The sequence below is a fragment of the Pseudochaenichthys georgianus genome, chromosome 21, assembly GCF_902827115.2.
Source record: "Pseudochaenichthys georgianus chromosome 21, fPseGeo1.2, whole genome shotgun sequence".
In the NCBI taxonomy this organism is placed as follows: Eukaryota; Metazoa; Chordata; class Actinopteri; order Perciformes; family Channichthyidae; genus Pseudochaenichthys; species Pseudochaenichthys georgianus.
In genome coordinates this window covers 37,606,744-37,631,462 of record NC_047523.1, presented here as the reverse complement: position 1 = coordinate 37,631,462, position 24,719 = coordinate 37,606,744, and the positions used below count along the sequence as shown (strand labels likewise).

The 24,719-nt window shown below is 43.0% G+C and overlaps 1 protein-coding gene and 1 pseudogene across 2 annotated transcripts in view; both read right to left on the bottom strand.

The window, feature by feature from the left end:
* Positions 1-6,438, bottom strand: part of LOC117466690 (radixin) — a 60,954-nt gene extending 54,516 nt beyond the window's left edge. The window contains exon 1 of one of the 2 annotated variants that reach the window (XM_034110086.2): positions 6,202-6,438. The gene's annotated coding sequence lies outside the window, so the exon portion shown is untranslated. Of the gene's footprint in view, positions 1-5,980; positions 6,155-6,201 lie in introns of those variants that run through there. The other variant, XM_034110087.2, reaches the window with a different exon arrangement.
* A 3,475-nt stretch (positions 6,439-9,913) lies between these two features.
* LOC117466572 (protein NLRC3-like) lies at positions 9,914-24,283 on the bottom strand (annotated as a pseudogene).
* Positions 24,284-24,719: the final 436 nt, after the last annotated feature.

The following is a 24,719-nucleotide window of genomic DNA, read 5'->3' as shown; positions in this document are numbered from 1 at the left end:
ATAACAACAGGAAACCCTAGCAACTGATTCTATAGTGTAAGGGGGATAGTGTCGGTCGAGCAGCACCAATGGCCTGGGTGTGACTCAAACATACACACAGATAATGCAGCCGCTTTAAATGTAAATGTAACGCTGTTGTGATGCCACTGAAGGAGGTAAAGATCAAGTTCAACTGAATTCATTAGAGGCAAACAAATAAATAATTGAGCACAATATGTCCGCTTCAAACCGATAAAAACAAACGCATTGATCTAAGTTCACCTAAATCTACACGAGTAAATAAACCTCTGTGACAAATAATGCTCTTTCCCCTCTTGGCTTGAATAGTCCAATAACAAGAAAGGGACCTTTAAAGGTGGGGTAGGTACGTTTCAGAAACCGGCTCGAGTGCACTAACATGTGAAAGTACGCAGCCGAAAAGAATCCGCCCCTTCCTTCAGACTTCCTTACAGAGCACCTCCTCCAACACACATGAACGCGCAATGCACGCCCAATGAGGGCACGCGATACATTTGTGCGTGCACGAGATGGAAGGCTGACAGACAGGGCGGCAATCCAATCCGTTTAGCCGGCCCGATTGGTCGTGCTTTTTACAGCGCCACGCCTTCCACAGACAGTGGCGGCGCCGGAGTATTTTTGTTGGGTAATCTATGGTAGGGCAAACCCATACAGTGGTGGGGCTCAAATCAGTATTTGTAATGTAATTACATACACGCTATATCGCCCCCCTTGACAGTGAAACGCCAAGCATGAGGCTTTTATTAGCTTTTATTATAGCCTATTCTGCTAATTCCACATTGTTACAACATGCTACGCAGCGGCAGAAACAAGAAAAGTTGATATATAGAATTAACACAGAGAGAGAGAGAGAGAGAGAGAGAGAGAGAGAGAGAGAGAGAGAGAGAGAGAGAGAGAGAGAGAGAGAGAGAGAGAGAGAGAGAGAGAGAGAGAGAGAGAGAGACTTTTCACTGTGAACGTGACGTATTGACATATCAGTAATGCATGACGCAGCAGACCCAACGTTTCGTTGCTCTGATTGGCTGTAGGTCTATTCAAATTGCATTCGGAGGCATTTTGATCTGACCGCGGCCGCGAGACCAGAGAATGTCCACACCTTTAGTGTATAAAACTCCCCCACTACTTAGACTATTCCTTGCACCCCTCTAGCATAAGCCTGAATGGTCTCAACCATATTGCGTCAGTAAAGTGCACTTGTTGTTACAGCAGGATCAGTTTGTGTGTTATGGACACAACCGGTAGATTTTCGCAATCCGTTTTCTCAACATGCTTACTTTAACATACTTTTTCATGGTCGGGCTAAGGTAGGGCTAAGCCATTTCTTGGTATGGCTGTAGCCTACCCCAGCCATACCCTGGCGCCGCCACTGCCCACAGATGCACTTCAGATATTCATTGCTATCGGGATGTTAAGAGCGTTCCATGGAATATAACAACAAGTGTATCTCGAGCCGGTTTCTCAAACGTACCTACCCCACCTTCAACATTAATATTCATTTAATCAATATTTACTATATTAAATATTCACTTGGCTTAACAGACGGTGACAGACAAAGCTGTTTTAAGAGCTGTTAAAATGAGAGGACATCTCACGCTGCAGTCTGTTTGGACTCACTAAGGACGCTTTAAGGATCTGGTAGATAATAATATGCAGATGATATTCAGTGTTTTGCTGAAGTACCGGTGTTAGATTGAACACTGAGATTATACTCTGCATATGGAGACGAATAAAATATCTAAACATGAGGTTCTGAATCCCAAATATCCAACCCATTCTCTCCAATGTCCTTTAGTGACTCGACCTGCTGCTTAATTTAACATGTCCGAGCAGCGTCACATGAAAGACGGACGCAGATATCCAACAGAAAGTGGGAGAAATGAAACAGCAGAGAGAGACAGAGAGACGCTAAAGGTGAGGGACGGAAAGAGAAACTGGATCGTGTCTGTGAACCTGCAGCGTGATGGGAGTTGTGAAACTAAAGCGTTCGCTCCCTAAACCGAAACGCCTGCTTTGTATCTTTGGGCTGCAACATATTCCTCTATTATTATTGATGATTCAATATGTTTTCTAGATTAATGATTTGGCATATAAAATGTCAGATAACAGCTGTTATCATGTCATAAAAGTGCAAGTAGAAAATAGAAATCTGCTAAACAATAAAACAGCGAATGAAGAAGATGTATACAAAAAAACATTAAAACAAATCTGAGAGAAAGAAAGGGATATACAAATGACCTCCAAAAAGCTCAATGAGCCAATATACTATTCAGTATCACAACCAACAGTGTCATTGTAGACCGGTGTCAGACAGTCTCACGGCAGCAGCTGGTGTGTGACGAAAGCGTCGAGATAGTCGGCTTCATCAGTAGAAAGATATTTGGCTAATATGGTGATTTGTTACATCAATTTAAGGATGTAACGATACCAAAAACTCACGGTACGATAATATCGCGATAAAAAGTCCACGGCACGATATTTATCGCGATATTGAAAAATAAAGGGAAACCATTTGATTTTCTTTTTTTCTTTTTTTTACTTTTTTTTCTTTATTAAATTATAAATCTGATTTGTGCAGCATTTTAGTAGATAATAGTTTCAATATAATAATCAGACCCTGCAATAGAATAAATCAAGTTTCACTAGTTTTTCAAGTAACTCAACTCTAACTCACTCACTCAGCGTCATCAAGGTTATCTTTCAGGAATATGAGCACGTCCACATTTCCAGGTAGAAGCTGGGATGTTTTGGCGTTTGCAATATCCCCTGCTGTGGAAACAACTCTCTTGCTTGGTACTGATGTTGCCGGGACGGAGAGATATGCTTTGGCCATGGGTGACAGCAGTGGGTCAAACTGTGCATTGTCTCTCCACCACTTCAAAAACAATACAGTTGTTGCCAAGAAGGTGAGGCTTATTGACAGAGATATAAATATACTGTTGGTACTTGTCCATGTCTCTAGGTATGTACATGTAGCCCTGTAAATACAATGTATTGTTATCTGTTGTTTTATGTTCATGTTGTAACCTACTTGCTGCCATGTTGGACAGGTCTCTCTTGAAAAAGAGATCGATGATCTCAATGGGACCATCTGGTTCAATAAAGGTTTAAAAAAAAAAAAAAAAAATTGCGGTATATTTTGTCAGTCTCACGACGGTATCGAGGCATCTATTTACCGCGATATTGCGATATTCGATATATCGTTACATCCTCCCTATCAATTACTATTAAGGCTTGTGCAAACGTGCAATAAGTATTCTTAACCTATTCACTGTTTGCTCTATAAAACAATACTGCTGTAGATATTGCTTTATTAAAAGAGTTCAAGGTCAGGGCTAGTTCTTTCTGAGAGAGAAGTGGAGGGAGTTGGGGGATTTTAGCCTTTGCGGACCATTTACATGCACACAATCCTATAAGAACACACTACAGGAAAGGGAAACCCACAAAAAGCATAAAATGGCCTCTTTAAGTTTTCCAAATCTTAACTCAACACGTTTCAGGTTTTTAAATTCACTCCACAGAAACTGCCCTCCTTGCTGTCACTGAGGAACTGCACACTGCTAAAGCAGCCTCCCTCTCTTCTGTCCTCATCCTGTTGGACCTGTCTGCTGCATTCGACACGGTGAATCATCAGATCCTCCTTCGCACTCTCCAAGAACTTGGAGTTTCAGGCTCTGCACTTTCCCTCCTCACCTCATACCTCAAAGACCGCACCTACAGGGTTACTTGGAGAGGGTCTGAGTCCGACCCTTGTCAATTAACTACAGGGGTCCCTCAGGGCTCTGTTCTTGGTCCTCTCCTCTTCTCCCTGTACACAAACTCGCTCGGATCTGTCATTAGCCCGCATGGTTTCTCATACCACTGCTACGCTGACTACACCCAATTAATTCTGCCCTTTCCCCGCTCAGAGACCCAGGTCCTCGCACGCATCTCTGCTTGTTTAGCTGACATCTCTCAGTGGATGTCCGCTCATCATCTCAAGCTCAACCTTGACAAAACTGAAGTGCTTTTCCTTCCGGGAAAAGATTGTCCCACTCTTGACCTGACTATCAACATCGGCACCTCTGTTGTTTCCCCGACTCAGACTGCAAGGAATCTGGGTGTGATCCTGGATAACAACCTGTCCTTCACTGCAAACATCGCTGCTACAACCCGCTGCTGCAGATACACGCTCTACAGCATCAGGAGGATACGCCCCCAGCTGACCCAAAAAGCGACCCAGCTTCTGGTCCAGGCTCTCGTCACCTCACGCCTAGACTACTGCAACTCCCTCCTGGCTGGTCTACCTGCATGTGCCATCCGACCTCTGCAGCTCATCCAGAATGCAGCGGCTCGTCTGGTCTTCGACCTTCCTAAGTTCTCCCACACCACTCCGCTCCTCCGCTCCCTCCACTGGCTTCCGGTAACTGCTAGAATCCACTTCAAGACACTGGTACTTGCGTACCATGCTGCGAATGAATCTGGCCCTTCCTACATCCAGGACATGGTTAAACCGTACACCCCAGCACATGCACTTCGCTCTGCATCAGCCAAACGACTCGCTGCACCCTCGCTGCGAGGGGGACCCAAGTTCCCATCAGCAGAAACACGTGGGTTTGCTATCCTGGCTCCTAAATGGTGGAATGAGCTCCCATTGACATCAGGACGGCAGATAGCTTACACACCTTCCGGCGCAGACTGAAAACTCATCTCTTTCGACTCCACTTAGAGCGATAGAATGACTAACAAAGAACTGCTAACAGAGCACTTATATACTAATAAAGGACTGGCTTATCTATAGCCAGTTGAGTAGCACTTGAAATGATTGGCTCTTTGAAACCTGATGTACTTATATGATTCTGTTTCCTTCAAGGTTGTGTCTTCCTGGTCGAATGTACTTATTGTAAGTCGCTTTGGATAAAAGCGTCAGCTAAATGCAATGTAATGTAATTAAACGTGCACTAAGGTTGCATGACAACCAAAAACAACAGAACAACCCTATGTATGTATGTGATTCAGGTGAATGTGCCCGATAGCATAACATTGTCCAACTCTGACCTGAGGGCATGACATTATTCAACAGGTTACAAACAAATGGCCTTGCAGAGGGAAATCTAAAACCAGCAGTCAAAGGTATCTGATGTCATGATGCGGCAGCCTCTCTCTCAAATGAGCTGTAATCCGGTCCCCAGAGGGGGCGGGGCCAACAGCAACAGGAGGGTTTGAGTGACAGGGCTAATAGCCAATAAACTAATTTCCTCTGCTTTAATGAGGCCAATCAGAGCTGGCTACCTTCCCTGGAGCTGAAGGAGCATCTGTTTGTGCCAGATGGAGCGCTGCCTGTATTCAGGACCGCTGTTTACGCGCAAAAGCTGCACGAGTCCGTGTCACAAGCGGTGTGACTCTGCGTGGTTTCCAAGGAGCAGGGTAAACTCACACACACTAACTCAGTGAGGAGCCGCGTCCATGTACAAACAAGCATCAACCCTGGAACATGCATGCTTGTTGTTATAATGGTAAAGCGTGCCAACGTGCATTTATAGTGCACCGCAAGTATTTCACAGTCCATAAATATGCCCAGCAAAGCATTCAAGTTACACCATGCTGATAGTGTTGTGTATTGTCGCTGCTATTTGCGGGGAGAAAGGCGCTCCGTCAGCAGCAGGACTCGCCAGAAACATTGTCTCCCCTCTCCGAGCCTCACAAAGAGCAAAGAATGCAACATGAAAAACATCCACTGAATTTCATCACAAAGCTGTTTACCACCGTGCTCGTCTGGGTGTCAGTGGTGGTGGGATCATTAGCCCCAGCACTGACGCCAAACTGTGCACACATGTACACTCTGTATGGGCACCCCGAGATAAGCAGTGAACATTCTGGAAAAAAGGGACAAGCATCTAATTAAACTCCCGATAAGCTTTTTTCTGTTGCATAACATGTAAGTGACACACAGCACCTGAGCGCAAAGTGACACCACTTCACTCACCCTTCCTCCCGTCATGAAACGTGCAAGAAGCCGGTAAGAAACGAAGATGAAGCAAAAATAAATGCACCACGCTGTCTTTCACCTGTGGGAACGGTGTGTTATAACTTATACCCGATACGGTGTTTTGCCAGTCTGCGTAAAAACGCCTCTAACCGCTCTCCAGCAGCACGGAGAGAAGAATAAATCCCCCGGTTGAACGGCTTAAAGGAAGGGAAACTCACCTATCGCCCGGCTGCGCTGAGGATGTATCCGGCTGTCACCCCCCAGCTGGCAGCTGTACTTTAAATATCCACAGCGAGGGTAAAAATAGACCTTCCCGTCCTCTGCGCTGTTTACCGGGCACGGTGCGTACCGACAGTGATACTGGAGACTCCTCCGCCAGGCTCCCACTAGGCCACTACCGGAGGAGAGGTGCAGTCAATATGGCTGACTAATTTACCGTAGCGAGGCGTGGTGAGCCTATAGTCCTGCAGACTCCCTCCCTCCTCCCCCCCGTGACTGACAGGCCACAGAGAGCCTGCTGCGGGGCGCGCACCGGGGTACACACTGTATCACCCCCCCCCCCCAAATGGAGATTATAACAGAGGTTCTGGTAAATGTGTCAGTTCTCACTTTAGCTCACCATTGATAGAACTCAGATCCTTTACTTAACTAAAAGTAAAATAACTTTGGACTGAAAACACTTCACTACAAGAGTATTAAAATATACACTATATATATATTGTATATATATATTTGTAGTAACGTACTGCATACACATGTCATGTGTTTTTTATGTAAACAGTAGCTGGTGGTAATAATTGTAGTACAGTAAAAAATAAAATACATGTTCCAAAATGTAAGGGAGTAGAAGTATAAAGTATTAAAGGGAAATACTCAAGTAAAGTACGACAAAAGAGTACATACAGTACTTGAGTAGATGTACTTTGTTACTTCCCTGCTCTGTAGCTCAGTGCTGATCATATAGGTGTCATTACGACGCAGGGGATATGTCCTCACAACTTTTAGAAATGGCTGATGTCCCCAATATCCAAGCCTAATTGATTGTTTTTTGTTTTAAAAAAAAAAATGGAATGGCTTGCCCCAAGACATTTTTGCAAAAAAAGAAAACACTTTAATTTGCACCAAAACATCATATCAGAGAAAGGTTTAATGTAAACAATACACACATTAAGTTCAAGAGTTTAGTTCTCAGGTTGGTTTCAGAGGCTTCTAATGGTTCAACATTTGTTTCCCACACTTTTCATTTTCTGCTGTCTCCCTCTCCTGAAGAAGCTCTCATTCCCCACCGCCTGCACATGGGCTTTATGAAACTGTGTGGTAAAACAAACCCATGAGGTCGTGAGGAGGAGAGATGTGTCAGCTTCGAGTGACGGGCATGCAGCTTTCCTCAACCTGAAGTCATGATGAGGAAAACAACAACAGGACACCATCAATGGTCTTACATTGGGAGCGTTACGTAAAAATGACGTCTTATTCATGAGAAAACCTGCCTTTTGCATATTCAGCAAGTGTGTGAGCTTAACTGTGTGTTCAACTAAAACGGAGCATTTCCTGTCAGCTCAGACTTTATTTCTGCTTTTTTAAACTGTAGCATGTGCTCATGTGTTTCAGTGTTGGTGTAAAGGCTACTGCCTGAATGTGCTTCATGAAAGGCAGATTTTCCTATCAATAAATGATCCTAAATATCTTGGTTTCTTCTTTTCTAAGGTCACATTGTTCTGGTGTCTTGAATAATACACTTAAGCAAAAAAAAGACCATCCTATTAAATTGTATTTTTTCTTGTATTATTTGCATTGCATTTGATATTGAGGTACTCCAAAAGAAACATAAAGTAATCAGGATACATTACTTTTATATTTTAATACTCCGATTAGGATACGGATTACATTTTTTTACAGGTTACTAGACATTGCAACAGAAAACCTTTTTAAAGTAACCCTCTAACACTGAATCCTTCTGCCCTTTGCAAGGCCACGTCCTCCCGCTGTCAGTCACCAGTGAGTTCAGACAGAGGTTTGAGAAAGTAATGTGGTCCATTCAATGGGATTAAGGTAATCTCATGGTTGACCTCAATGACACAACCAGTAGCGTAACTCTCTTCCAGTAACACGGGTCAATACTTTAAGACTTTACCTATGACACCAAGTTATACAACATTAAAGATCAAAGATAATTTATTACGTCATAGGCTATACATATCAATATCTGACAGAAAACTGAATATGTGTATATTTAAAGTAACACTTAATCTCATGTTTTTAATCTTATTAATTAATTAATACAATTATAATTTCAGTTTTTCTTTGTTACTTGCAGATTTGAAAATGTGAATATCTTTCTTTTGCAATAAAATATAAAGCATCTTATATTGTTGGCTTTTAATAAAGATCTACTATTCAAATATATATCTTAAAACTGGCATTAAATAAATGGATATATTACAATCTTGTATGAGCCCGTACAATTTTACTGGTGCTTTGGTTGTTTTAATATTTGTTGTTGTGCAACACTGACACCTTGTGGCCACTTTTGGACATGACAACACTTTCTTGTCTCCAAGGCAACAAGCGATACAAAGGCCCTGCTGTGAAAACCTTGCTCTAAAACTCACCGAAACATTTTTTGTAATGATCCGTTGTTTTTCAAAATCTGGACACGTAAAAGAGAAACTGGGTTCTGGTTCGCAACAGAATTTGAGTATTTTATCTTTATTTCATCTGCCCACTCGCTGTTATTTCCTCATATTTGATGTTCATCTTGATCAGTCTTTGACGTACTTCCGGTTACCCATTAATGACAGATTACGTGAAATAGGGAACTTTTATAATACATCATATACAGGGTTCTTACACCTTTTCCAAAGTCAAATTCAAGCACTTTTCAGGTGCATTTTCAAGCATCTTACAGCTGTTGTAAATTACATATTTATATACACATACTTATCCTCAAATTATTATTTCCCTACCTCACATTAAATCAGATGTTCTTTATGCTGTGAACAACCAAATGTGTGTTTCGTGATAGCATTCTACATGAGGATGATCAATTAAAGAAAAATAAAACAAAGTAATATTTCAAAATGAGCGACCCATCTGTAAGTGGGCATCCCATATAACCTGGCTGAGCCAATATACAACAATCAGCAATATAACTTTTCAATACATTCTGTATTAACATGCTGGAGGTCCTTCGGTTGGCAGTGAACATAAGGCTCTCCCAGGTTAGGCCAAAGGGGGCATTATATGCACATATATGCATTTTTTTATTTATTATTGGTGTTTTGTCGTATGTTTTATCCTATGTATTACCTGCTGCCGTTTTATTCTACATGTTATAGTTGTACTGTGAATTGTGTCCTGTGTACTGTACTGTAAAGCACTTTGTACATCCGTGTTGAGAAGGGTTCTATATAAATAAAGTTTTACTTACTTACATGTATCAACTCAAAGGTGAACTTTCCTTCACATTGAATCAGACATTATGCAAATCAAATGAACTTTCAATCAGTCTTTGAGCCCCTCGAGTTGAAAAAGCAAAGACCTGCACAGAACACTGCACTGAATCATTCAAGGTAAGGCTACACAGCATACGGCCTATCAGGGAGTGTCTTTCAGTTCCTTGAGTTTGTCCTTTAGCTGTCTTTCCTTTTCCTTAGCAGCTCTTCCAAGGCCATTGGGCTTGCTAAAATATACTAAAATAAATACTGTGCAATGTTCCAGACTCACATTGGTTTCTCACAGCATCTCTGTGTATTCTCTCCGTCCTAAGCGGCGTGTTGGAGCTCCTGCCCTTTTGGCGGATTGCAAACAGCTTGAAGGTGCATACCGCCACCTCCGCAGTCGGCTTGACTCGGTTTGCATTCATAAAAAATGCACATGTGTTTAATCGTTAATGTCAGATATGTACGAAGTAAATACATTTGTTCCTGCTCAAGATTAGATTCAACTTTATTGTTATTGCACAGATTACAGGTACTGAGAGAACGAAATGCAGTTTAGCTTCTAACCAGGTACAACACGCAGTGAAGTGGAAAGTAATGTACACAATCTACAGAATAACATACAGAATGAATTGAATGATGAATAAACAGTGGGGTATGAATACACTAGATATCAGCCTGTGAGCAGTATAAACAGTGTGTGTGCATATGCTAAGATATATAAAGTATGAAAACGGTAAGCAGTATAGTATAACATATACAGATATTAATTTCATGATGATAAACATTGTGGAACAATGATGAAAAATGTGAATGGAAGTGGCGACGTAAAACTGACACAAAACAACAACACACTTTTGCCAGCCAATGGGAGAGCTTCATCAGCAGCACGTGGTAAAACCCACCAATGAGCGCTCAGCTCGAGAAACCAGCGAGCCGTTTCCCATCAAGCATTTCGCAAATATGTGATTTATATCTGAACCACAAAGTGGACAAAAATCATTTTATTCATTTTTTGGAAACATTTTCATGATGGAACAAAGAGAAACAGCCAGAATGATGAAGAGAGAGAAGAGTGTTGTTTTCCTCTGAGGCCACGCTCCATTAAAGAGTTTCGTATCTGGATGAATGGAGGATATGGTTTCAGAACTCACAGGTCTTCTGGATCGTGGCCCCGATCGTCTCCTCATTGATCCTGTCGAGACAAACACAATCCAACAGTTTGAGATCCAGTTTAAAATAAGTGTTTGTTCTTTGAGTCAGCTTCAGAGTCCTGACCTCAGGCTTTCATCCCATCATATCTAGAACAGGGGGGTCCAAACCTTTTCACCGAGGGCCGCATACAGAGAGATATATAAAGAGCTGGTTTCTATAGCGCCTTTCAAGGGACCCAAGGTCGCTTTACAGGAATAGGGCAAGCACAAACAAAACAAAGGTCAGACAGACAAAACAACAGATCGATTAGGGGCTGAACGCCTTGGCAGACAGGTGGGACTTGAGGGTCCTTTGAAGGCGTCCAGGATGTTGCGAATCTCCGCAGGGAGAGCGTTCCAGAGGGTGGGGGCTGCCACACTGAAGGCTCTGTCCCCGAAGGTTCTCAGTTTGGTGCGGGAGGTGGTGAGCAGGCCAGAGTCTGAGGACCGCAGGTTCCGGGGTGGGGCATGCGGGCGGAGGATGTCCGATAGGTACTGGGGGGCAAGGGCATGGAGGGACTTGTAGGTCAGGAGGAGGACTTTGTAAGATATGCGGGACTTGACCGGCAACCAGTGGAGGTGGATGAAGTCAGGAAACTCACTCAAATGAAGGTAAAGGATGCTTGTTTTGAAGATGCTTTAAGAAACAAACAGCTCTCAGCTCTCCAGAGGGTTTACTTCATTCCATCAGCAGCTCATTCCTGAAAGCAGGAGCTTCAGATTGATTATAATTACAGGAAGTATGAAGGTTTATTTCACGCTTGTTATAACAATAAGTTATTGGGCTTTTCTCAAGTTAGATTTGTTAGGAAATGTTTTCAGCTTTAATTGACTGCATTTATTTTAAAGGTGGGCTCATTAACACATGAATACTACTGTGTAATATATGTGTACATATATATTTAAGAAGTACAATACAAGACAAGCTGAAGTTTCATGTGTGGGCCGTATTTCATGATACTTTCAGAATTTGCCGAGGGCCGCATTTGGCCCCCGGGCCGCAGTTTGGACACCCCATGAGAACAGACTACCTTTCCCCCTCTTCTGTAAAACCCCATCTGTCTGTTAGAGAGTTGATACTAAAGTGTGGCTTTGCGTTTCCAGCTGGCCTTCTATCGTTGATGGAAGAATGGAAGAGCCTGCAGTCAGTGGGTAACATCACTGATCCGTTCCCCAGTGAGAGAAACACCTCCCTGAGTTTCATACAAAGACCCCTCACTGACCTGAGGGTCTCCAGTCTGCAGGCTGGACTCTCCAGAAGATCTCTCAGCAGCTTCTCTGAATCCTGCAGAGCGTTCTGACTCAGGTCCAGATCTCTGAAATGGATGTTGGACTTCAGAGCCGAGACCAGAGCAGAACAGCTGATCTCTGACAACCTGCAGCTCCTCAGTCTGAATGAAGAGAACATGATGAGGAACAAATCAGTTTGTAATCAGATGTTTCTCAACATTTAAATCAATGGGAACAAAAACATGTCTTCTTCAGAAAGTCCACTTTATCCTGTAAAACTAATATTACTTCAGATTAACTTTATTCAGACGCTATCGTTTACTAAATATTAAAAACATAGATTTACTTTTTATAACTAACATCTATCACAGTTCCTTTAAGAATCAGCCAGCATGTATCTCTGCAGTTCTTACTTTAGTACCTACGAATGAAAGTATGAACAAAAGAACATTTAGAACTTGATGGATGTAAGTTAATTAGAAGAATCAGGTTGAATAACTAATGAAACATGAGATCTCCAGCAGTAACAGAGAGTCAGGGAACTGACCTGAGGGTCTCCAGTCTGCAGGCTGGACTCTCCAGAAGATCTCTCAGCAGCTCCACTCCTGAATCCTGCAGATCGTTGAGACTCAGGTCCAGATCTCTCAGATGGATGTTGGACTTCAGAGCCGAGACCAGAGCAGAACAGCTGATCTCTGACAAGCTGCAGCGCCACAGACTGAATAAAGAGAACATGATGTGACTTTAGAAAACAATGTTCAGGCTTGAAATAACTCCAGGTTTAATAATCTGTTCAGAGTTAAACAGGGTTTCAAAGGTCTCCTATCAGGCTATCTTTAGGGATATATTATGGGTCTCAGATATATACAAATATATAAAAACACGTCTATGATGTGTTTTGCTCAAAATACCAAACAGATCATGCATTTCAGAAATCCCTCATACCCCTCTGTTCCAGCTGTTACGGTACGTCCACACAGCAGCTTCAGAAGAATCTTCCACCGCTTCCAACGCTTCTCTGCCCGTTGACTTTGAATGGGGATGACGTCACTTTGCCTCGCTTTTTGCCGAACTGCATTGTGGGGGAGCGAAGCGAAGATCTCCAGGATTTCCAGGATTCAAGAGTTGAGCAATGTTCAACTTTTGAAGCTGAGCTGGAAGCGCCAGCCAATCAAACACGTTTATGCAAATCTGACAGTAGAAGCGCTAGCCAATCAAACCGCGTGTAAGCTGGGAGAGCCAGACCGCAGTTCATTTCCTCATATTCCAAACGGGAAGTTACGGTAGCAAATCACCCGGTTCTTTACGACCAGAACTATTAACGGGATACAAACCGGAGGAACCAGGCATGGAGGGAGGTGGTAGAGACAGGGGGGGAACTGGTAGGTTTTCGCCTGTTGGGGAGTTTATATATATATATATTGCTCGCATAAAATCCCCGGGGTTTTTTGCTTTGTATGTCGGGGGCGGGAGATTCATGTGATTGGTTGTTGGTCGCAAAAAATCCCCAAGCTGTCAGACACGCCCAGCTCCAAGATTTTCAAGATTTTTGAAAAGCTGCTGTGTGGACGTACCGTGAGAGGAGAGCAGGTTCTTAGCTTGAAAACAAAGGAGGTGGAGCTAATGCCTGATCAGAAGTCTACCAGCAGAAACTCCATCTCATGTTCCAAACCACATCAAGGATTCTCTGTGAAACAGTACGGAGCTCAAACTCTTTCTCTCTCTCAGGTTTACCACAAGGTGAGTTCCTTTTTACTTCCTGCTTCTTCACACACATGCTCTCTCCAGTGCAGGTTAGCTCTGAGTGTTAGCATGCTAATGTAAACACAGACCATATTACTTCCAGAACACGTCTCATTGTTTCTGACAGCAACGTTTCTGATTGGCCCGTTGGTGTAAAGCCCGCCCACATTTTTGTAATGCCGTCATGACGCAGCAAATCTGGATCAGCTCCGTTGTTCCCCCGTTTTTAGAGATGTGGGTACGGAGGAAAGAGAGAGGGGTTTGTTTCCTGACACTTTGTGAGCCTCCTGACACCGGGGACACATGGTGATGTAGAGAAGACATCACAAAGTGACTTTCGCATGATAGGAGACCTTTAATGTCAGAGATGATGTAGAAAACATCCATTGATAATCTGGAACTTTAACTTTAATCAGATGTTTATCAACTCCTTCATCTCCCTCACAGCTCATCAGTACTGACAGCATCTCCACTGACTCATGGAGCACAGAGTGAGTCTGAGGAAGCTCAAACACTCCCTCACACATTCACCTTCTCTTTGTTACTCTGATCAATATTCAGTCATCAGCACAAATGGAAAAAAATAATGTAATGAATTTTTTTCAAATTCAGAAAATGATAAACACAAACAGATGAAGTTCAGTCAGCGAACTGACCTGAGAGCCTCCAGTCTGCAGTTTGGACTCCTTAGTCCAGAACTCAGCAGCTCCACTCCTGAATCCTGCAGATAGTTGAAACCCAGGTCCAGATCTCTCAGATGGGAGGGGTCCGACTTCAGAGCCGAGGCCACGACTTCACAGTCAGCCTCTGAGAGTCTACACTAAGCAAGTCTATAATAACACACATATTACAACGTGTTAAAAAAAAGAGGAAACATTATGACCTCAAGCATTTGATGAAACAAATGTTTGACATATTTTCTGATTGAGATTTGCTGTTAGTCCATTTGATATATAATAATAGAGTGTAATGTGTTGTCAGTGTGATCTGATCACATGGCTGTGCTCCTGCTCTCACTGACTGTTACAAAGAAAGGGAAATTAAATAAATCACATCAGGCCTAAATGATTAGCCCCCCAGGAGTTATGGAACATTTTCCTAAAATTCTTCCCGATGTTTCCAACATTGATAAAACTTGATATAATCAAACATTCACCAGTGATATTTAGTAGCTTTTGGTACTTTGTGGGAAATAAAATAACTTTTTAGGCTCGCTTTATATCAAATAGTGAAACATGGCTTGGTCAAAAAATATTAGCCTCCAGGCCACTAATAGCCAATAGTGTTCCCTTTCTGAGCCAGAACTCACAACAACCTCTGAGAGTAGCTCTTTACCAGGTTGGCACAGGTCTCTTGAGGGATCTTGGCCCATTCTTCCATTGCAAATGCTTCCAGCTGGTCCAAATTGCGTGGTTTCCGAGCATGGACATTCACTTTGAGCACCCGCCAGATTCTCAATAGGATTAAGATCTGGGCTCTGTGTGAGCCACTCCAGCACCTTGGTTTTGGTGTCCTTTAGGAACTGTTGGACCCATTGTGATGTGTGCTTTGGGTCATTGTCTTGTTGGAAGACCCAGCGACGACCTAAGCGAAGACTAAGAGCAGATCTTTTCATATTATCCCTCAAAATGTCAACATAATTTAAATTTGTCATGATGCCTTGCACCCGAACAAGGCTCCCTGTGCCTGAGGCTGCAAAACAGCCCCACAGCATGTGTTCTTAGGGTTGAAGGCCTCTCCCTTTCTTCACCAAACATAAGCAACATCCATGTGCCCAAACAGTTCCAGTGTAGTCTCATCAGACCAAAGCACAGACTTACAAAACTCATCTTTACCTTTCAAATGTTCACGGGCAAACCTCAGCCGCTCTTTGAGTAAAGAGGTTCTTCTGGGACGATGGCCCTGAAGCCCACCACGATGAAGAGCCCTCACCACTGTGTTCCTTGAAACATCAACTCCAGAAGAGGCCAGGTCAGCAACAATCATCTTGGCAGATGTCCGGGGATTCTTGCTGACATCGGACTATTTTCCTCTCCAGAGTTCTTGAAATCTTGCGCTTTCGACCACGCCTAGGTTTGTTTCTTACAGAATGTGTCTCCTTGTACTTCGTATTGATGCAACGTACAGCAGTTCTAGACACTGTGAAGCGCTTGGAAATAGCAGTATAGCCTTCCCCCTTATCATGAGCCTCTTCTTTCTGAGCTCAACACTGATTTCTAGGGATGCTCCGATTGATCGGTCACCTATCGAGATCGGCCGATACTCACTCTCTACCGATCGATCGGTGCTCTCTAAACATGCCGATCGCGAGAGCCGATCGCATGACGTAAAATACATGACACTTTTCTCTGTGTGCGGCAAAACAAGCTCGCCAAAATGGCTTCACCGGTCTGGCATTATTTTAAGGTGTCCGAAAAAGACAGTAAAATAGCGGTATGCAACGTGAAGCAGAAACCCTGCAGCTCCGCCCGCCGGACCGGTGAGCGGGACACACAAGAGTTAGACCTGACACACTTAGCTATTTATCTACCTCTGGAACAACATAAACTAATCATTATAAATATATGTATTCTTCACTGTCGGGTCACTCATTACTGGATCAGTGAGCTGCATGAGATACTAATAATTAAGTGGATTGTTGTTTGTGGAAGCTCCAGTGAATGAGCCCCATTAACTGAGTTTTAAACATCACTTTAAAATCTTCCATTTAGGCCCCGCCCATTTGATCGGATCGGCGATCGGTATCGGCCGATACTGATTCCGGCGATCGGCCCCCGAAATTGGCGATCGGAGCGTCCCTACTGATTTCCTTTGTCTTTGGCATGGTGAGTAGGAGTACCGTACTTTCCGGACTATAAAGCGCACCTGCATATAAGCCGCAGCAGCTAAATTGTCCGTCTGTCTTGCTCTCGTTCTGTCTCTCGGTTCCACTTTCACTTTGGCGCGCTACCTGTCTCACTCTTTTCCGGCCTCCAGCTTTTCCTGCTGGAGCCCGCTGCTTAAAGGTGGCGGGCGCGGACCGGTCATAGAGCCCATAAAGTTAAAGGTGGTTAATTTTACCTGTAAATCCATAGATTTAGGAGGTTCCCTAGTGGCCGATAGCTGTACAAAGAAAATGGGGAAAAAAGTCGCGGCTTATAGTCCGAAAAGTACGGTAGTAGTATAGTCCCTCTCAATGAGGTATCAGAGTGCCTGTTTCTTGGAGTCCTTTTATACTGATTGAATGCTCAGCTGTGGCTTGAAATTGGTTGATTAGGTGTGTTTTGAAAGCAAAAATTCACATGGGGGCTAATATTTTTGACCAACCAATTTTTCACTATATTTGAGATAAAGCGAGCCTAAAAATGTATTTTATTTCCCACAAAGTACCAAAAGCTACTAAATATCACTGGTGAATGTTTGATTATATCAAGTTTTATCAATGCTGGAAACATTGGGAAGAATTTTAGGAAAATGTTCCATAACTCCTGGAGGGCTAATAATTTAGGCCTCAACTGTACATATTTAAATGCTAATGAATATTTAGATGTGAATGATGGATGTTTTGGCTTCTCTGAGCATCTGGAAATGTATTGTGCACACAAACACAGTTAACAAACCAATAACGGTTCAATATTTTAAACTGAATACCATCAGATGTTCTCACTATAAGAGTATATTAACACATAACTCTGGTATTGGTGGGATATGATATAGATCTTATTTTAAACTCTAAAACATTGTGATAAAAACGTGTGTGTGTTTAATGATAAAGAAACTACTAGAAAGTAATAATAACTGCTAACTGTAAGTCCTGCTGTGTGGTGTGATCACATGCTGAGAAAGCTCTGAAGCCCTTCATGTGTTTGACATGTCGCCTCCATCACTCGACATGAAGAGAGAACCGCCTCAATTTCACTATTATAATAAATAAATAGAAGAACAGTGTTGGTTTATTTTGCTCTCAGTATTTAAAACAGCAGAAATGTTATAGTGTGTATTTGAATAATTAAACTTCTGATCCACATTAGTTTATAAAGTTAATCACATCTGGACTCACTTGAACTTCCTGCAGTTCCTCACAGCTGGAATCAGTCTCTGTCGTCCCTCGTGTGATGTGTTGTACTTCTTCAGGTCCAACTCATCCAGAACCTCCTCTGACATCTGCAGCATGTAGGCCAGAGCAGAGCAGTGGATCACAGAGAGTTTCTTCTCTGATCTGTTCCCTGACTTCAGGAACTCTGTGATCTCCTGATGTACTGAGAGGTCCTTCATCTCTGTCAGACAGTGGAAGATGTTGATCATCCTGTCAGGAGAGATATTATAGCTGTTCATCTCCTTCAGGTTGCTGATGGCTCTCTGGATGGTTTCTGGACGCTTGTCTGTGCGACCCAGCAGGCCTCCTAACAGTCTCTGGTTGGACTCCAGAGAGAGGCCGTGGAGAAAGCGGACAAACAGGTCCAGGTGGCCATTTTTACTTCTGAGGGATTTCGCCATGGCTCCCTTTAGGAAGACATCCAGGGATGGGTAATCCTGATCTCTGCTTTGACCGTTCTCATAGTCCCAGTCTCCCTGCAGGAAGTCCTTCAGTACCTCTGTGTCTCTGTTGGTGTGACAGTGCAACATGTAGACTGCAGCCAGAAACTCCTGAACGCTCAGATGAACAAAGCAGTAGACTGTTTTCTGGAAGATCACTCTCTCTTTTGAAGATCTGTGTACAAACTCCTGAGTGCACCAAGGCCTCGGTGACACCAAGGCCACAGCGCTGCAGGTCTTCTTGGTAGAACATGATGTCTCCTTTCTCCAGATGTTCAAACGCCAGCCTCCCCAGCTTCAGAAGAACCACCCTGTCAGCCTCCGTCAGCTGCTGTGGACTCGTCTCATGTCCCGCTTCATACTTCTGCTTCTTCCTCTTGGTCTGGACCAGCAGGAAGTGTGAGTACATGTCAGTGAGGGTCTGGGGCAGCTCTCCTCTCTGGTCTGTAGTCAACATGCGGTCCAGAACGGCAGCAGTGATCCAGCAGAAGACTGGGATCACGCACATGATGTGGAGGCTCCTGGAGCTCTTGATGTGAGAGATGATTCTGCTGGACAGGTCTTCATCACTCGATCTCCTCCTGAAGTACTCCTCCTTCTGGGCGTCAGTGAAGCCTCGTACTTCTGTCACCCTGTCCACACACTCAGGAGGGATCTGATTGGCCGCTGCAGGTCTGGAAGTTATCCAGACGAGAGCCGAGGGAAGCAGCTTCCCCCTGATGAGGTTTGTCAGCAGCACGTTGACTGAGGACGGCCGAGAGACGTCAGACACAACCTCATTGTTTCTGAAGTCCAGAGAAAGTCTGCTTTCATCCAGGCCATCAAAGATGAGCAGCACTTTGCAGACAGCCAGCTGCTCTGCTGTGACCTTCTGTAAGGTCGGATGGAAGACATGGAGCAGCCTGAGAAGACTGCACTGCTCACCTTTGATCAGGTTCAGCTTCCTGAAGGAGAGCGGGATCACCAGACGGACATCTTGGTTTCCCAAACCCTCGGCCCAGTCCAGAGTGAACTTCTGCACTGAGAAGGTTTTTCCAACTCCAGCCACTCCGTTGGTCAGGACCGCTCTGATGGGAGTCTGCTGGTCCGGTAAGGCTCTAAAGATGTCCTGGCACTTGATTGGAGTGTCATGGAGGGGCTTCTTCTTGGAAGCGGCCTCCAGCTGCCTCACCTCATGCTGGGTATTAACCTCTTCACTCTGGCCTTGTGTGATGTAGAGCTCAGTGTAGATGCTGCTGAGGAGGGTTTCACTTTCATCAGTTCCTTCAGTCACACGTTCACATCTCCTCCTCAGACTGAGCCTGTGTTCATCCAAAACCTTCTGCAGACCACGACCTGCTGGAAGAGAAGGAAACAGGAGAGTAGGGCTGTGCGATTATGGCAAAAATCATAATCACGATTATTTGGGTCAATAATTGATATCACGATTATTTTGACGATTATTCATTGACCATTTATTGAACTTTAAAACAAATAATATTTTACCAATAAACAAGATCAACAAATATGTTGGAGCGCACTTCCAAAACCTTAAACATATATTATTAATATGATAAATACAAATAAATTAGACCAAAATAAATTAAATCAAATATGTTGCAGTGCACGGTCACAACCTACTGAACACTCCTTAACATATAGCCAACATTTTGGTAAAACATATTCAACATATTCCACTCAGTTAAACGTTGAAGGCTGGCCAACCGTCATGGTCCAGAAGTAACAGGAAATAAATGTTGAACTACAATTTAAGAGCAAATAAAAAATGTTAGGCCACCATGGCAAATGCTGGTAGGGCTGCTCATGTCATCTCTTAAAGATGCAAGAAACACCAGCCTGTTGACATGGTCTGGTTTCAGAGATGAGCGCAGGCAGGAGACAAGCCACCTGTACTGAAGACCCTCAGCCACGCCCCGACACATGGGGTGACGCCGGCCAATCACAAAGCTTTGATGCGTTCAAGTGCATTATTCTGGCACAGGAAGATTATGTTACAGGACATTAACGATAAAACAGATTATTGTTGTTCTATTTTTAGACACATCTCGCGATCGACTGGTTGGGCACCCCTGGGCTAGACCATAGGTCTGTTGTGGTAGCAAAGTATCAATCAATCAATCAATGTTTATTTATATAGCCCAATATCACAAATGTTACATTTGTCTCAGTGGTCTTCACAGTGTGTACAGAATATCAGTATGACAATACGACACCCTCTGTCCTTAGACCCTCACATCGTACAAGGAAAAACTTCCAAAGAAAACCCAAGTAGTCAGCTGAAGCCACATCTCTCTCAACTTCCCCACGGCATTTGTCATATAGTGCAGGCAGCGCAGACCTGCTGAAATAATACCGAGACGGGATCGCGTAACGCTTGTCCAACGTGTTGACAAGTTGCTTAAAGCCCTGGTTGCCAACAGTGCTAACTGGGCACATATCTTTAGCGATGTGAAATGTAATGACAAAGTACTTGCAAATAGTGGAAATAGTTTTACCCTTCTTTTTAACGAGTTGCTGCTCTTGTTCTGACATCTTCGCTCGCGCTGAACACTCACAACACATGTCACTCCCACGTGGCCGAGTGGGCTTTTAGGGAGGGGCTAAAGCGCACCCAGTAAAATAATCGTATTTTGTCAATTATGCTGTTTTCATAATCGTCGCAAACCATAATCGTAATCGCGATTAAAATACGATTAATTGCACAGCCCTACAGGAGAGAATAAGAAAATGCTTTTGAGAATATAACAATAAAACTAATAAAAACAGACTGAGTTTAACCTGTTTCAGGTCTCAGGCTCGAAAATGACATTCCCAGAACAAATGACCATATCTTCTAAAAGGGGAACATTAATAATCTTTTTTCTCAAAGTAATGATAAACCTGTGAGTTGGATGTAGAAAAGTCAGAATCAATATAGATGTTTTTTATTTTAAAGTAAAATTCAGATTGAACATAGTAAAAAACTGTAAATGATTGTGTCCGTCCAAAAACGTTTGACCGTTAGAGCCAATAGAATCTAAGGGGGATTTCCACACACACACACACACACACACACACACACACACACACACACACACACACACCTTACCATTGAGAAATGAGAGCTATGCACACAGTTTTGCATGAGAGCGAACCTATCTCTCGCTCTGACATCAGGAAACGGAAAAGCAGGTTTATTGCTGATGGATTATCAGAAATCATTTCAAATGATGTATGTACAGATCGATTCTGTGTCTTCTCACGATGCGAATCGATGGGTTGGACGTGCAGCTACGATAAGTAATAAGGGTGTTATGAGTGAGGTTCTGTGCAGTAATGCGTTAGCATTTTTCCGCTCGTGGCTAATTCAAAGGCTGAGCGTTAGCTTTGTGGGTTTTACATTTTTTTTATTTTTTTTTATAAATCAGTTAGCTGAGTTTCTTCCCGTTACACGGATATAAAACATTCATAGTTTATTAAATATTAAGATGCCCTCAGACGCTGCTTCCTGCAGATGGCGCGTTTTCCCCCCGGTACCCGGGGGGCGGTGTAAGGCAAGGCAAGTTTATTTATATAGCACTTTTCAACACAAGGCAATTCAAAGTGCTTTACAAAAAATGAAAGACATTAAGCATTAAAAAAGAAAAGCTAATAAAATAAACATTAAAAGAAAAAATACATGGATAAAAGTTACAGTGCAGTTTAAGATATGAATAGTTCAATTAAAAGCAGCGACATTTAAGCTGTAGAACAGGTTAAATGTTTTATAAACATTTTAATGTCTATGCTCTTCAACAGAATACCTAATAAAAAAACAAATGAACCAGGAAGAGGAATAAACGCTGCATGAGTTCGGCCTCTTACCGCGTACAGAGCTGGTCTGACTGGCTGTCTGCAGGCCAGCTCTGGTTCTGGGTCTCTCTCCACACTGGGGACAGCAGGGGTCTCCTGATGGAGGGCGCTGCTCCCAGTATGAGGTGAAGCACTGTCTGCAGAACCAGTGTCCACAGCCGGTGGAGACTGGTTCCTTCAGGACGTCCTGACACAGAGCACAGCTGGACAGCTGCTCCTCCACAGGAACAGGACTCTTCCTCTTCCCTCTGTGGAGAGGAACACATCCTTTATAGCACTTTGCTTCAGAGGGGCTGATTCTCCCCAAAGGTACAACAAGGGGGAACATTCTAGTTTGATATTTAAAAAAAGGTCTATATAATATATACCCTTGTGATCAGGAAGATAGCTGACAGTTCACATGATCATAAAACCAGAGAGCCTCCTGTCTGGATTCATCACCCAGAGGAGCACCTGTTCCCTGAATCTACACACACAGCTGTATGAACCTGGTGCACTATAAACCCAACTTGCACAGAATCTGCAGTGAATTCATAGAGATGAACATCTGGAAAGGATGCCTAAAGAACAACGGAATGATACTGATTTGTAAAAAGCTGAGTTAATGCAGGTCTGTTTTTTCAGAATGAGACCGGTTTGATTAAAGCTAGGCTAACATTAGCTGCTCCACCAGCACTCAGAGTGACTTCATGAAGTCATAAGCACAGCAGTCACTATATTGTTAGCACCACAGACGGTCTCTGGTCTAAACAGGAACATGAATAACCCTGATTGGAGCTCTCCTCTCTGATTCCCTCAGACCGTCAGAGACCACAGGAGCACAACCTCAACACGGACAGCTTTTGTAACGGAGCGTCACTAACTTTACACTCAAGTTGAAATGTGTCACGCTGCACGAATACGCAGGTGACATGAATTTAACATCTTCACTTCCTTCGTGTTGCCGGGCACGGATCTGGGTCTTTGCATTGACTCTACATGTGATTTCACTAAACTCTGTTTCACCTGCTAATCCACCAGCTCTCCAGGTTATCACTGTTATTAATACACACCTTAAAAAGACATATCATAGACATGCCCAAGTAGTTAAATAATGTTTTGGACAATATATATATAGTTTTAAATCAGTATTTATCAACATTGTTGCTATTTAAAACCATTTTATACACAGATCCAATGATAATATAATTGCATATTGAAATATCCTTAGATGATGTGAGCTTACTCTGCTGCGTGTTTCCTTTACAAACTGCTCACATGATTTCATTAAAGAACAGTTTATTAGATTACATAAAAACTGGATCCTCTTCAGGTCAGGTTACAGGAGAAACTCTTACTTTGTGTCTGAGGGTCCAGGTTCATCACTGAAGACTGGAGGATGATCTTTAGACCGGTCACTCTTCAGAGACCACATGGAGACCGGAGACCCTGCTCTCCGTCTGTGGAAACAACACAAGTTCAAACATCTTCAGTTCATTTAAAGAGCAGCTTCTGATCTGTGACTGTTCGCCTGATTACAGATGTTCAGAGTTGTTGAGTCGTGATTGTGGGTTTCTGTTGTTGAAATTCATTCGAGTGTGAAACGTTTTACATGATCTGCTTAATTTAACACAAAGTCCAACATGTAGAGAGTGAGGATGATTTCACTGGTAGATCATTTACTATCTCTGATGATGACAAGAAGCAAGAGTTCAATTACACTTTGTTAATGCACTCTACTGGGTTTCATTAAACAGTTTAGATGATCAGATACCAACTAACTGGATCCTCTTCAGGTCAGCTCCCAGTAGAAACTCTTACTTTGTGTCGGAGGGTCCGGGTTCATCACTGAAGCCTGGAGGATAGTCTTTAGACCGGTCACTCTTCAGAGACAGACAGCTGGAGACTGGAGATTTGTCCTCTTCCTCGTCTTTTAAATCACTCATCTTCTCCAGTCTGAGAGATACACCAGTAACCCCACACACACACACACACACACACACACACACACACACACACACACAAATAATAAACTTGGTTAAAACACATGAAATCAGTCAGGCTTCAGACAGGCCGCTCTCCATTTTGACTGCGCTGGGCTCTCACATGTTATGTAACTCTGACGAATCAGAAAACAGGAAATAATAAAAGTGTACAACACTTGCAGAAGTCTCATTGGACTCTCGGACGTAGATTGTTAAGCAATAAGTTATTTTCTGACATCCAGTTTGACAGAGCAAATAATAAATGTGTTAAAAAGCAGATCCTGGTTTTAACACTCACCCTGTTGCTCTCCTCCTGTCGAGCTGTAAAATAGCGTTTGGCTTCATACTTGGACTTTCACACCTTCACCTGTCTGCAGCTCCTCCTCTGATTCATAACCAGCCTGATCAGCTGAAGCAGTTCACACGCAGGGACTTTGTTCAGTGAGATAGAAAAAGACACGCAGCTAAAAACAAGCTCAACAAAGTTATCAAAAGGACACAAAGTCCGCACATCAGCATCCATAGGATATAATTAAATCTGCTTTATATAACAAACAATGAACGGCGACTTAAATAAAAACACAAGGCTACATTTAAATAATTTACAACATGTGCAAAAATCAGGGCTGAAATAGAGATCTCACCTCAAGCAAGTGTTTTAAATAGGGGCAGAGAAAAAGGAGAGAATCACGCAGCAGCACCTCAGTGAAAAGTGTTTTAAAGAGGAAAGTGTGCAGGGATGCTCAAATTCGTGTTCATGCAGTCCCTAAATAATGGTAATACTGAAGGAAAATCATATCTAGGGCAGAAAGTATTTTAA